The following is a 14,936-nucleotide window of genomic DNA, read 5'->3' on the forward strand; positions in this document are numbered from 1 at the left end:
AACAATACGTATGCACGCATGCATTATCTATATATCTCTTGTTTGCTAAACCTGAAGTAATTTCTGTAATTATACACATAATGTATTTTATCCAAATACACAAAGAAGATTTTTTTTTAAATGCCACTTAGGATCTAGATTTAACTTAAACCACTACTTAGTCTATCTTCCTTAATAGGATACTAAAAAGGAATTTTATGACAACATTATCAGTAGCATTTTGCTGATAATTAGAATAACAATAATAATACTGAGATATTTTTTCAGTAATAATGGTGTTATTAATGAGATTTTTATGAAAGACAGACTTCTTTAGTATAATTATGAAAATTGATCTTTTGCATTTTACTTATTCACTGAAATCAGATAAGTGGCTTAACTACATGTATTATTTCTAATAAATATTCAAAAGAATGCATTTAAACAAGGCACCTCATTCTATTCTTGCTCATATTCCTTGCATTTAAATAAAAGTGTAATTGCTCTGCTTTTTTAAACTGCTAGTTTGGATTAGCTGTCTAACCTGTACAGTGTAGCTGTTTGCTGTTTGCATTTTTAATAGCTTTATTACCATTTGGTGAAGCCTTAATTTCTCACTCCCTTGAAGAGTCCTGCCTTTAAGTCAGCTCTACAATTTAACCAGCAATAATCTGTCAAGATAAGATAAAGACCTACACCAGATGAAATGCAGTATTTTTGTGTAGCATTCTGTCATTGTTAAAGGAAAGATCTGAGAATGTCAAAATGTAACACCTGAAAGTTTAATAAACTTTGTAGCATAATTTTACAGTTCACATTTTAAAATAAATTGTTCTAGAATACATTAGCTTGTTCACTAGTGAAATCAGTTAAATATCTATATAAATATGTTTGGGTGAAGGGAGCCAGCAGTTTTTCAACACGGATAAAAGTTCTTTCAGTTTTCAAGCCCCAGATTAAGTCATTTCTAAAAATCCTTGCTTCAATTCAGTTCTATTAGCTCTGCAGTTTCCTCATAACTCCTTCATAATATTTGGCCGTAACATCACTGCAGAGGTTCATTAAATATTGCAAACGTTCTTTTTTTTAGAGTTGCTAATACTGAGGTAATTGAAGCAAAGCGTGCTTAACTCCTCACTTCCAGGGCTCGAGCTGCTCTTCAAGCATTCCTGTTTCTTTTCACGTTCCTGTTCTGCTTATTCATGCGAGTAAATTTTGGTTTTGTTTTTGTGTTTGGTTGGGGTTTTTTTTAAGGAAATATATGAAGATGAGGTCCTAAATCCATGTGAGGGTAAAATAGTAACTGAACTGTGTCAGGTATATATGAACTAGTATATTTATAGGACAGAAGAATGAGTCTCTTAGTTCTACCTTAGCAGAACCTGCTATTCCACATGCAAACGGACATTAATGTCTTTCATCTAACCTGGCATATTCAATGAAAATGGAGGTGTCTTTCACCTAACCAGGCATATTTACTGAAAATGGTGGAAATGTAGGCTCTGTGAGCTGCTCCCGAGTCCATGAGAGTAGATACAGAGTCAGGTAGGTGGTCAGGGAGGGAAGACCAAAGCAGCGTGCATGGGAGTGTTTGGGCAGCCTCCTGTCCAAACCCTGCACCCCTGTGTCCTCTGGACAGCTTGGGCTCTGCTGGGATCTTTCTCTGTACAACCCAGGAAGGGAAGAAGCTTTAGCATTTCACATCCAAGATTTCAGAGTGGGTTTTTTTTTTTTGAGTGACTGAACTCTCACGAATGTTGCTTTTTCCTTTTTTTTTTTTTTTTTAAATAGAATGGTGCAGTAAAATAAAAAGTAGCTGTTTGCAGGCATTCAGCCCAGCTCACTGCTGAGGCTCAAGCTGTTGTCTCCCTTCACAATGACCAGCCCTCTCCTCTTAGGTTGGTTAAACTTTCCCAGGGAAGCTTTGCTAAAACATACACTTCCATGAAATGGTTCCATTTTGATGAACCATCATTTTGCAGTGAAAAAAAAACCTGATTTGCTGCCAAACTCCTCAATCTGTTTAACTTCAGTATTCTATCTTCCTGGGCTAGTTCTACACTGAGCTATATTAAGCAGCAGCCTGAAATGCTCTTTTGGAGGGCTCTGAAGGTTTGGCACCACAGACCCTGTATTAATTACAAATACTGTAGTACAGTGTATTTCCATTTCTCACAGTCAGTGATTTATGAACTGCAGAGCCATCATTGAATAGACTTTGACTTATGAGAACCAGGCCCTTCCTGAAACTGCAAAGGCTATTAATAATTTAGCTCTGCTTTGACATAAACTTGGTAGTTCTGTGGGCCTTGGTTATTAGTTACGAGGAACAGAATCCTATTTTTAGGAACAAACAGGAAAGATATATCTGCAATAAATACATCCACTGTGTGCTTCTTCAAACGCACTGCTGCCAAAAAATCTGTTCAGTTTTAAGGTTAAGGCCACAGGACTATTCTGTGTGGCTCACATGAGAAAGGCCCATAGGATGTGGCCAGGAAAAGCACCAAGATACAAAACTCACATTTAAGAAATAGGTGCATCTAAAATTAGGCTCCTAAGTCCATTGTTAAGGACTTAAGAAGTATTTAGGACTTAAAAAATATTTAGTAGTGGCTGCTACTTCGTGGCAATCATGGAAGGAAGCTCAGCGATAGTCATTACCCCTATTGCATAAACAGTAGTTCGTGATATGTCAATAGCAATTCTAGCACTGGTGCATGTTGGAGAATTTTCCCATGATAGTGATGCCGATTACTGGCCTGGCTTATAGCTGCTAAATCACATTTTAAAGGAAGCTCAAAATATGTAAGCATTTTCTAACTTGACTTTGCAGGGTGACCAATGTTTTTTTCTACTTGGGTATTTGGGAGCTAAAAATGGGAATAAAGGCATCTTAACGAACGATGTCACAAGCCCATACTCTATGAAAAATCATGAAAGCGCCTGCAGCGGGTGCAGCCCTTAACAAATGCTGAATGTCTGTGTGTCTGCTTGAAATATACTTGCTACAAGCACAGGTCTCCATTGAACAAAGCATTTAATCACATTCCTAAGCCTACGCTTGTGCTGAGGGCCTGATCTGTGTCTCAAGGACTTTTTGGAATTGCAAACTGCCATTCCTATGCTCTGGCTCCCTCTGGGAGTTACAGTTTAGACCAGGGGAAAGGGCTCTTCGGAGGCTGAATTAAATCATCTCACAAGACTACAAAACACGTAGGGGCAAAAGAGCTCATCTGCCGGCATCAAGGGCCAGGAGATCAGCATCTTTTGCACGGAGGCTTGAAGCTGTGTAAGTTCCAGCTTAAGTAAGTTCCCCCCTTCCAGCCGTACTAAGTGAAAGCGGTACGGCGTGGAGATGCCGGTCCCTGACCACCACAGGAGGTTATGGCTTCAGCAGCTCTGGCTGCGTGAACTATCCTGCAAAGCACTTTGGCGGAAAGCAGCCAGGTTAAAGCCAGCTGCCCGACTCATCCAGGCTCACCCCGGCAGATTTGCCCTCAGAACAGCAACAGCCCAGGAACAGGCTAGTAACACCTCCGTCTCACACAGCTCTTTGCACAGTAATTACCGACTTTTAAACTGATTATTTTCTTCACAGTCTGAAGTGAGGCATGGATACAAACATCTCTTCATACTAGCAGCCCAAGCCTACATCTACCCGGAAAAGCATTTATACAAGCGTGAGTCAAGAGAGAAGGAAGGGCAGGTAGAGCCTCCCACCGAGCAGGAGGAATGACGTGCCCAACAGAGCTGAAGCCAACTGGACTTCAAACGTGCCTAAAAGCCTTCCTGAACCGCGACCTTACAACTACTGTCCCAAAACAGTCTCAAAACAGCACCTCACATCCCTTGCTTTAGACAATTCTCTCCACAACAAAACAACCTGAGTTTGAGACTAGTTGAGGCTGGAAGCACATGTAATTTGAAGTTAACGTAATGCACTCCTTGACTCTGTATCTCATGACATTTTTAATTTTTTTAAAAAGAAGGAGCTCTACCCCAACATGCGTATGATGTGAGGGCACGTGTCAATTAAAGGTGTGAAAAATGATTACAGCCAAAGGCTCTGACTAGAATAACCACAGAGAAGCCAAAAGGCTCGTGGTTCAATAACGAGTTCATTCAGAAAGTCACAAGGCAGTGTGACAGCTGGAGTGAGGAAAGTCTTGTGGCAATATTTTTTTAAGAATTGTATGATGAAAAAATAATAATAAACATTAACAATGTTTTTGTTGTGGTTTTTTTTTTCTTTTTTCTTTCCCATGACATAAATAATAGTACTCTGGTCATAAGCCAAAACCTGACAAAGGTCCAAGGTTAAAAAGGGTTTCTTTGAGCCTGTCTTCCTGGTATAATTATTGTAGGTTCAGAGGAACTAGATCTGGAGTGTTGTAAAACTCAACACAATGAACTTGACAGACAGCCAGATTTCTGTTTTCAGCCAGTTTAGGGTTACTATAATCTCATTATTATGCTTGAAAGACGACAAGTAATAGAATCTCAGGTAGCCGTTCTGTCTTTACTCAGCCGCATCTTCTCTTTTATGCCGATTTCCCTTGATTACCTGAACTAGTGAGGCTCAGTTTTCAACCACTTATCTTCCAGAAATAATCATCTGATCAGCCTTACAAGGTTCTCACTGCACTCAACGGTTTTAATGGGTCAAGCGTTAAATTAACCCTTTAACCATAGCCCAGGAGAATACAAAACTTATTAAAAAACAATTTACTATTCAGTCATTGTTAACTTTGCAGAGGAGAAGGAGTTCCTTACCCAGCTTTGCTTGTTGTTCCCTCCACGCATGTCCTGTTTTACTGCATCTTTGCCCTTACTAATACAAAAAATCTTTTTAAAGCTTCTGCTTAAGGAAACATTGTTCTGGTTTCTTACTTCTACAAAAGCATAAAATGAAGCCATGGAAAAAGTGGTGTGTATCTTATGTTGTATTTTAAGGCAACTTCTTACAAAAGGTAAATTAATTTTTCCATGTATGGAAAAAAGCATCTGCAAAAATTTGACTCGTGTGAGTCGATGTTGTATTACACCCAGGATTGTAAGGTTAATGAAAATCCTATGGACCCATCTATGCGATGGAAAGGGTTTGCAGCTCTTTCTGGCACAGGAAAGTATTTGCACCAGCCTCTGCTACAGCAGGGAAGAAAAGAAGCAAGAGGTCACTTACTGGTGTAGACCTGTGATGGTGTGAAGAGCAGTCAGCAACTGTGCTGTCGCTTCCAGCCTCCCCAGAAAACTCAGAGTCCCGTCTGGGAGGAGGCTGGAGGCAGGAGCTCAAGCAATGCTCACTGGCTTCATCCTTCCCCAGGACAGTGGCCAGCCAGCAGAAATATGCCTTCTGCCCTGACTCATCCCAAAGCTGGGGAAATCGAGGGAGGTGTGAGAGGATGCGGCTCTGAAGAAGCAGCCTTGGCAAAGCTGCCCCTAGGAGTACGTCTGCACCATCAGGAGGGGCTTGAACAAGAGGCAGATGGCACCAATGGCTGTACCAGACCTCAGTTTTTCTTGTGAAGCCAATGCCCTCTGCACACAAGAACTGCTTTAGAAGAGCAGCCTATCCATTCCACAATGGGGAAAATTCTCCCTTTCAGCAATACTCCAACAGCAAAGAGACTAGAGCAGCAATATTTCATGTAAACCAAGGCCAGAAAGGGCATCAATTCAGTAGCTGTTATGAATGAAGGGTGTGCTCCATCCCAGCGCTGCTTCTTACAACGACAGCATAGTAGAGATGCCCAGGGTGTAGATCTAGCCTTGCTATCTTCAACCAATACTTGCTCACACAAAATTCTCACTGCCGTTCACAGGGGTATTGCCAGCAAATGACTTGAATGAAAGATGGTGGGTTTTTTTACAGAGAAATCTCATACAACACTTTCATCACCTTTAGTTTGTACAATCCCAAGTCTGATCTTTGATGACAACTGGAACTGCTTACGGAGCTTTAGTAGCTCAGGTCAGTAGTCATCAAAGGAATGTCAGGATTATAAAATCTACTATGTGTGTGCTTGTCATTACTGTGCATGTTAGTCATTACGTGTCCATAGAAAAATAATGTGTTTATTTCAGTCTGGAGGAAAGGAAAGAAAGAATGAACAGTGCCTAGAAGTTAGATGGTGTAATGATTTTGGATATAAGGGCTTTTAAGAGCCTTGCCCAGTGCCAAGGACGCTGAGCACAGCCAGCCTGCTGGGCAGGGCACTGCCCATAGTTGACCAAGAGAAAAATTAAAAAGAGGAACACGTCTTAGGGCTCAGCCCTCTGCAAAACTTTGGCATCCTACTGGGATCTACAGTGAAGGTGCTTTGCTGTCTCCAGAGTCTTCCCACAGTGAGGCATGTTTCTTATAAAAGTATTATTCTATTCTATTAAGGATCATCACTACTTCTCTTCAAAATATAGGCATTAGAGAACATGGGGTGGTGACCTTTCCGTATCATTCCTTGTGGGCAGGATCTTCCCCCAGGACACCAAGTGTCGGGGTTTGATGACTCCCTCAGCTTGCCAGTGTGTAGGCTCTGACCTTCTTCCCACCAGTTCTCCAATCATCAGTCCACGAACAGTTGTCCTTCAAGCAGAATAAGTTATCTCAAGAGATGTTTTTCCCCAGTAATCACTAAAAGAATGTGTACACCTGGAGCTTTACATGTGAGTGGTGGTTGTGAGTTACATCTTTTGCCAGTTTCTGTGCAAGCCCTACTGACAAATATCTGAGACAAACCAATATTGTACATATATTGAAGATGGGCTTTCACTGAAGAAAAACAATAATGAAAACATAAAACTAGATGTTAAAAAAGGCATAGTGGCAATTTTCACAAATGAAGCTAAAAAGAAAAGGCAAGATTCTGTTCCTAAACATAGGCACACAGTGTTGCTTCAAGGTATTCTCCCTAGTCTTTGATCAATCATTTTAGATGCCAGTGTCAAATGTTGGCAGACGTGTTACAAAGCCTCTCAGATACGTATATTCCCCTGTAGTGGCAGATGGAGGCTCCTAAAGAGATACCCTACATGCCTAAAGTAGCTCTGAACGTTTCCATTTAGGCAACTGAATCCCATGCCTTGATTTTTTCACCTTTGATCCCAGAACCTTGATTTTTTTGAATATTAAATTAATACCTTTTTTAAAAAAAATATTTTCCATCAATATCCATTTGAGAAAAAACCATTTCTATTGTTTCCTCTTCATCAGTAATACTGCTGTAGACCCTCTCACATAAAAATGAGCACATTCCTGTAGGATCAGCAGGGAGTAGAAGTTTGTATGGAGTCCATGTCAGTATGTGAGAAAAGAGGAAAAGAGTAATGTGAAATTTAAACTGGTTCTAAAGGCAAATGAAACCCATCTGGATTTTAGAGGAATAACAGGTAATTTCCATTTCTAGTCTTGGATATGTGAATGACTGAGAAAGGGCAGATTCAGAACAAAATAAAAGGGGAAAAAACAGCAGTTTACAGGCCTTTGTCAAAGGATGTTTCTGAACAGCCACACTTCAATGTAACAGGGTGATACACAAAAATCATATCCGACTTCTCGTCAAGAAGCTAATGTCTTTCCAAGTTTTCTGGAAGATTCTTGGGAGCACCTTATCCTCTGTGTGTGGCCTGTATTCATCTGATGCAACCTGAACATCTGCAGCTCTTCACCCAAGGCTCCCTTTGTAGGCAATGGAGAAAAAAAGGCATGTCTAAGGAGCAATTTCTTTCCATCATTTTAAAGATGTACTTTAAAGATGACTTGTGCCCATGAAGAACATGGAAAAGGGAGAATGTCACAGAGTATTTGTAGGGCCTTGGTTTTGTTGGCCAAACTATGTAATTATTAATGTGAAAGCTATTCAAAGGGCCCCTCTCAATTTCAGACTCTGCTTTTAAGCAAAATTTCTAAGTAGAGCTAATTCCTTCTGGGAGACCATTGGGTCTATCCAGCTCTCCCAAAGGCATAAAATGCCTTAAACTTGTCAAATATAAGATTCTTCTCTAAATATTATCACAATGCAGCTCTGAGTCACCTTTGGATTAAAGGCTAACACCTTATTTGCTTTAGCTTGAACAAAATTTCCTGTAGTTTAAGGGAAATGGCTTACAGTTAAAGGATAAAAAATAGCAGTAAGCAGTACCCAAAAACCATCTCAAAAAGTGCTCCTGAAGTAGGAGTAATTTTCTAGTAGATATGAAGTAGATATGGTATAATACATAACACGAAAGTGCAAAATCTTAGCGGTTTTAGTACAAAATCTGTAGCAAAATAAAAATATATTGCAGTCGAAAATGTGCAACTCGGGCACAATATTTCTGTTTTCTAAAACTGATTTTCTGCCTTGCACACCCACAGAACTTTATCAAACTGAAAAGACCTTCTGTAAGTTGCCAGGTTTTTTTTTGGTTTTTAAAAGGAGTACAAGCACTTACCTGCATAGCTATGTTGTATTTCACCTTGAAAAGCAAAAATGGGTTAAAGGAAGTTCTTAGTAAATTTAATTAAATCTTTTCCACAGTTAAGACAAAGATTTTAAGGATGAATAATCTGACAAATAATCAAAGCATAACCAGACAAATTATTTTTTATGAGTGAGGCTGATGGCAAATTCCACTTGAATTGCTGGGCTCCCACAAAGATGAAGTCCTTGAAAAATTTATGTGCAAGCTCTTTGAGTCAGAAGTCAGGTTTTCATCTATTTGTGCAGTATTTGTATGCCGAAGGTCATATAAACAGTTAAAAACGAGGAGTGAAACCTTGGCCCTACTAAAATTACAGCATTATTTCCAATGCGTAATCTTTCACATCAAATTTAAGCTGTCTGAAATTTGGCTATCCAGACAAAACTACTTGCCTAAACTCTTTCTATAACCAAGGGACCTTAGAGGGCAATTCATATCAGCGTCTAAAATACATGGTGCTCTCTCTCCATTGGCTATAGCAGGGACATAGATAACTGGCTTTGGTCATCTAGATTGCTGAAGCCGTCATCTAGATGGCTGAAGACAGATAAGAGGAAAACTACTCCCCATGAGGGCACTGTTTGCTACTAAGGTCATGCGAGTAGAGAAAAATTTAAAAAAACTTCAATGGAAGTCAGTCCTTCCTTGGATGATGCTGGATTTTTTATGTATTGGGCAGTTTCTTACAAATTTTAATAAATCAAAGAAAACTCTACACAACCTTCCCATGTTCTCCCAGACACAAACACCCAATGACTCTGCTCATGGAGGGGTGGCAGTGGAGGAAACAGATGGAGTTTTGCCTAGACTTTAGATCTGCTTATCCTTAGTAAAGCCCTACTGGGCAGTGGGCTCAGGAGATGAATCATTGTTGCGGGACACAGGGATGATGTCTGCTCCACTCCTGCTTCTCCTGCTGACCCCATGTGTGGCCTTGGGCAAACTGCTCCACCATCTGTTTCTCCGTGCTGCTTTTGTCTGTGAAGAGGATGGCTACAGGGCATTTTGCAGTCAGATGCAAGCAAACTCTCTCCACGCCCTGACCCAAAATGGCATGACCAAGGTGGTGTGGTGCCAAGCCTGAGGTAACATACACAGAGCCTTAGAAAGGCTCTTCAACTCCATCTTCATGCTCTGTTGGCTCAGTGACACCACTTCTGCTCAGCTCGTGGCATCAGCAGAGCACAAGTCCAGGTAGACATATCCATAGACTGAGTGCCTTCTTGCAGGAGTCTTGCGGCTTTGCTTCCGTGCACGTAGAGCAGTGGGCACAAAGGGGTCTGTAAACTCTGCCCTAGAGATTAACGGCACTGACTGCACACGTGAGGCCGTTGGTCTGGCTAGCCACACGGTTCACGCACCCACGGGGTAAGAGCAGATGTTCAGTTAGGATGGTGGCATTTCTAATTAATCCTTCGCTTCCTATAAAGAGCAGAAGCAGGCTTTAATTAACTATGGAGGTCAAATTTAAATTGGTAATATAAATGGCAAACCGTGCGTGTTTATACCTGTGTATGTAGCTCTGCGTACTTACACAATGTATTCAACCTTGTTTCCTGAAGTGATGAAACAAGAAACTTCCTTGTTCCTCTGTTTCCTTCCCCCCCTCCCGCTTTCACTTGGAAATTTTTGTTCAGTCAAGAAATGCAAACATCTTGTCTTTGAAATCAGTGAGTTCACTTACTACCCAGGATGAAAAAGCCCCAGAGGTACTGGAATCTGAAGCACTGCTATGAATAGATACTTAATACACAGGAATCCTGTGCTTCTCAGCTATTTATTCAGAAATGTTCTTAGAAATAAGGAACCAGCTTATCTTAAAATCCACTAACCATAGGAGGATAGCAAACAATTTTAGAACAAAAATGACTGCGTGTATTTGTACTGAAGGGCTTCACCTGATGCATTACTCTCACGCCGAACTCCAGGCTTACAGTCTTCCAACGAAGTTCCAAATGTTCAGAAGAGGGTCAAATAAATGCTGCTGGGGAAGATCCACAGGCATTACATAAACCGGACATTAAAAAGCAGGAGTTGCTAAAAACCAGGTCCCCCAAACTTCCTTTGGGGTAGGTGCTCTACATCTCTTTCCAGCAAAGCATGATCCATTACCCCATAACACCAAGTGAATGCCCGCAGGAATGCTCCCAGCAATGAGTTTCTTTTTCTCACGTGAAGGAGATTTTGTGTAGGAAAGCTGGTCCAGCTCTCCTAGGTGAGAAAAGCTCGTAATTCTCCTCACCAACCTGCCTTGTTAAGTCATGGCTGATATAAAGGCCAAATTGGGTTTCTCTTGTGTATGGTATGCCACAGTGTGGTTCATGGTCTGGCAGACTTAGAATCGAATCAGGAGTTTGTGGAGAAAAGGACAAGAATCTCTTCAGTATGAAATGCAGAGCAAAGGTTTGGAAGTCCATCCTTTGAGTTTGCAACAAGACCTGTTCAGTTTTGCGCAACCATCCTATTATGAATATTCAACCTTCCCAAACCCACGCTTGTTTAATGCTTGAACTTCGAGCCTGTAAAAGTACAAGCCACAGCTTGATCTAAGACTCCATGCTGACAGGTGTAACAAGTGCATGCTATTAATGTTACTGTCATCTGTCTAAATGCCAAAATCTAAGCTTGCTTCCTTGTTCTTTCTCTTGAAAATATCTGCAGAGGAAGTACTGAAAGCGTAGAACCCAGGTAAAAACGAAGCACTCTTTCTGCAATGCCTCTCCTGTTGCATTTGTCCAAGACAATCCAGAAAAATGAGTGGAGTTTTGCTTTTCTTCCTTTCAAAGCCTCAGCCCTCTCCTTTTCCCCCTTCACAACTGACAAGCTATATCTATACCTCAGCTGTGGGATCCAGGAATATGTGCTGGGCACACCTTCACCATAGGCAGCCAGGCAAGCCTGCTATAAGGTCCTCCCTTTGGAGAGTGAGAGGTTTGCCCCCAGCATGGTGATGGGTACCAGAGGGAATGTAAGTCAATTTAGCATGGCCACAGATTTCCTGAGGCTTTGAGCTCTCAGGTTGGCAGTGCAAGGCTGTCTCCAGGGAGTCCTGGCCTTGGGCCTCCCATCAAGGCTTCCCATCATCTTTCCATGACGCAAATAGCTGAGACTGTCTCACCTTCCTATACGCTTGGTCTATGTGCTTCCCAGGAGGTTTCTCTGCACAACAGGGGAGCAGTGGCTCCACCAACTCTAAAACCATAGATGCATGAACTGAAGACAAACAAGGAACAGCAGAGCACCAGACCCAACTTTCTGTATCGCACATGCCTCTACATTTCATCCCATGGACCCAGTCAACCAGGTTAGTCAGGCAAGTGTCTGACTAAGTAAGTGTCATAGATGGAGGAGAGACAGTATAAGGGGACTAAGGGAGAGAAACAGTAGCTCTGTCTGCCCTGAGATCTGGAGGGGTGGGAAAACACAGCCAAGTAATCCAGCTACGCAGCTACAAACAGCAGTGAAGACTCAGCAGCATGAACCCAGTGATGCTCTGACTTCACCACCACGAGCTACAACATTAAAGGAAAGTACATCAATGTAAGAAGCTTGGGCATGGTCCAGTCATCCCTCTGGCATGAGCCCCACATGGAGAAAGAGCCGTTTGCAGGGGCTAGGGATGGTGATAGGGAAATCCTCCTCTTGCCTACCCCCTGCACCACTTGTAGAGAGAGAGATTTGTGCCAGGTCTGACTCAGTACTCCTAGTTAGCGAGCACGGCTACAAGTCCCACACTGTTTTGGAGCAGGTCCTCCTTTTTATCCAAGGAGCTGCAAAGGCTTTGCAACAGAAAAAAGCCCCAGTGAACAGGTAAGTCCTTAGATCAAAGTAGTCCCCTGATCAGCTGTCACCTGCCCATCAGCTGGGCCCTGCATCTTTGCTCACGTCCAGCTGACCAGGTGATGTTTTGTCTTTCCATGTCGCTGATGGAGTGGTCTGCGGGACTTCATATGGGGGGACTGTGGTGAGAGCCGAGGCAATCAAAAAGTTGAGGCGATAAATCATTCAGCTAGTCAACTTTCCCACCATAGGCAAGACTCTCCTCCTTTTGCAGCTGGTCTTGCAAATTGTAGTTGTTAGGAAATGAAAGACATCAGGAAAGTCTGCTGAGCTAAATGGTTTTGTCATTCAGCCCCCGCCCCTCCCTTCCTTTAAACTTAGGTTGCTCTGGTGACTGAAACAGTTGCCCTTGCTTGGATAGACCAGCACTACACAAAATCTACAGTCTTGTAAGAGTTAAACTTATGAGCTTTAACCATTCAACGTAAATTCACGTACGTCACTTTTGTAGGGGTGCTCACACTTTCCCTATCAGGAAAAGAAAGGCTTTGTGAAGTTTACTCCCCACCCTCACCATTTCCTCTCAAAACTTTGTTCAGGTAAAAATTTGGGTTATCGTGCGTACAGGTTTACTCTTGCAAAATCTCCTCTACAGCAATCAAATTTCATACAAAGAAAGAGAGATGAGTATTATTGAGTGCTCCATTAGGGATCTGGGATTTCACAGCCTTCAGAGCAACATTTCCACGCGGTGTAAATTTGTTTGGAAAATAAGTCCACCTTTTGTTCGAAGTAGTTAATTACCTTGCTAGAGGAACCAAATGAAATAAAAGATTTATGGATCCCCCTTTCTCATAGCGAAGGAGAAAGTGATCTGTTCGCAGGAGTTATATTTTCAGGCACTTTGCTGAGACACCCCAACCCCCCTCGGTTGCTGACTGTAAAATAAGAAAACTATTACCCAGCTGGGGTAACAATAGGCTCCCACAGTGCTTTTCTGCTCAGCCCGCAGCTGCCAGTGAAAGTGGAAACTACAGCAGCAGGATAACATTCTTTTCTTACAGCCTGTTTCTATGGGCAAGGAGCCCTCCCACTGCTTCAATGTATTTTCTATGCAAAACTGTAGAAGAAGTGACATTTTAAAAGTTTTGACCTTTGTTTTTTTTTTTTTTCTTTTCTCCCCCCCCCCCTTTTTTTTTTTCATGAACCAAGGCATACATTTTTTAAACCTTCTGACAGGGTGTGTGTTAGGAACAACAATAGCCATTACTATAATAATAAAATGTTTCAAAATTTGAAAATTCTATATTGAGTATAGCGTACCAGTAACCTTTGTGCAGAAAAAGATAGTGATGAGAGATACAGAACTCTTCTGGTTATTGTAACAGGCAAACAGATGATCATGGCAGAGCTCATACACCTTTGCAAGACAGTGTCTTCGAACGCCACGTTTTCATTTGCCGATTTCATATTTTAAGGCTAAAATTTTAAAGGATTTTTGCGGGGAAAGTTGTTTTTTTTTCCCATCACTCTGCAAGAAAAAAATGAAATATTAGCCAATTTTATGAAAATTGCCTTTTAAAAAAAGCATTTACGAAAGAAAAATCATTCGACAGAATAATGGTAGTCAACAATAGTAAATTAGCTACATATACATGTAGCCAAATTATATGGATCTAATTTGATAGGAAATTGGCATAGTTCCCAATTAGATTACAAATACAACAAAAAAATTACCCTACTGGTTAGGACATAAAATAACACACGAAATCTCAGGAAATGATAAAGGATGTTAGAAATGTAAAACATATTTTCCCAAACACAAGCAAAATAAATGAAAACTGTTGAAGTGAGACGGGGAGGGGGAAGGGATGCCCATGAGTCACTGAAGTGAATGCAGAACAGATTCCAAAAACAAGCCTGGCAGGTTAATCCATGTGAGAGTCTTCCATTCAACACCGATTCCCTCTGCTAGCGACCACCGCTAGCTATCACCAGCTCACCCTTATGTTCACCGAGGGCACTGGCCCTGCTGTGGGTCCATCTATATGCCTATCTCTCTGGGTCTGACCCCACATTCTTTTCACACCCAACCCTCTCCCCTTCATGCATTGAAACCAATGGAAATTTGACCGATGCAAATGATGACAAATAGGCCAATCGGGCAGCAATGTTCTGAAATAATCAGGTTTAAAAGCCTTTTTAAAATTCAGTAAGATTTAGAAGAGAAAGTAGAAAAAACCTGTGTTTTAAACTGGTGGTTCCACTGGTGGACGATAAAGAGCTATAAAAGACTTCTCGGTAACCTGAGTCCTCCATCAGAACAAGATAAAATCATCTCTCACTCTACAACACACACACTGTAACCAAATCCATCATTAGCAAACTACATCATTCATCATTAGGCAACAATCTGCTATAAATTACAATAGGTCCATTAAAAGATCGTGAAACCTTACAAAAAAAAAAGCAAAAGCAAAAAAAAAAAAAAAACTCTCCCAGGAGGGTCTGTGTCAAGACAGAAAATTCTTTCAAGTCCCCTCGATCTGTGCCTGAGACAGTATAAACCCTCAGGACACCCCATCCCGAGGTAAACAGGGTAAAGTAAGTTGTATTTTCTACCCAAACTGTCTATTTTTTTGTTTCCCTGGGCAGAACATCTCCTGTAGATTTTCAGACCTGAAGGTTTCCCTTTCCAGTCTGTGAAACGACAG

This window comes from Rissa tridactyla, chromosome 1, assembly GCF_028500815.1.
Source record: "Rissa tridactyla isolate bRisTri1 chromosome 1, bRisTri1.patW.cur.20221130, whole genome shotgun sequence".
NCBI classification, from domain to species: domain Eukaryota; kingdom Metazoa; phylum Chordata; class Aves; order Charadriiformes; family Laridae; genus Rissa; species Rissa tridactyla.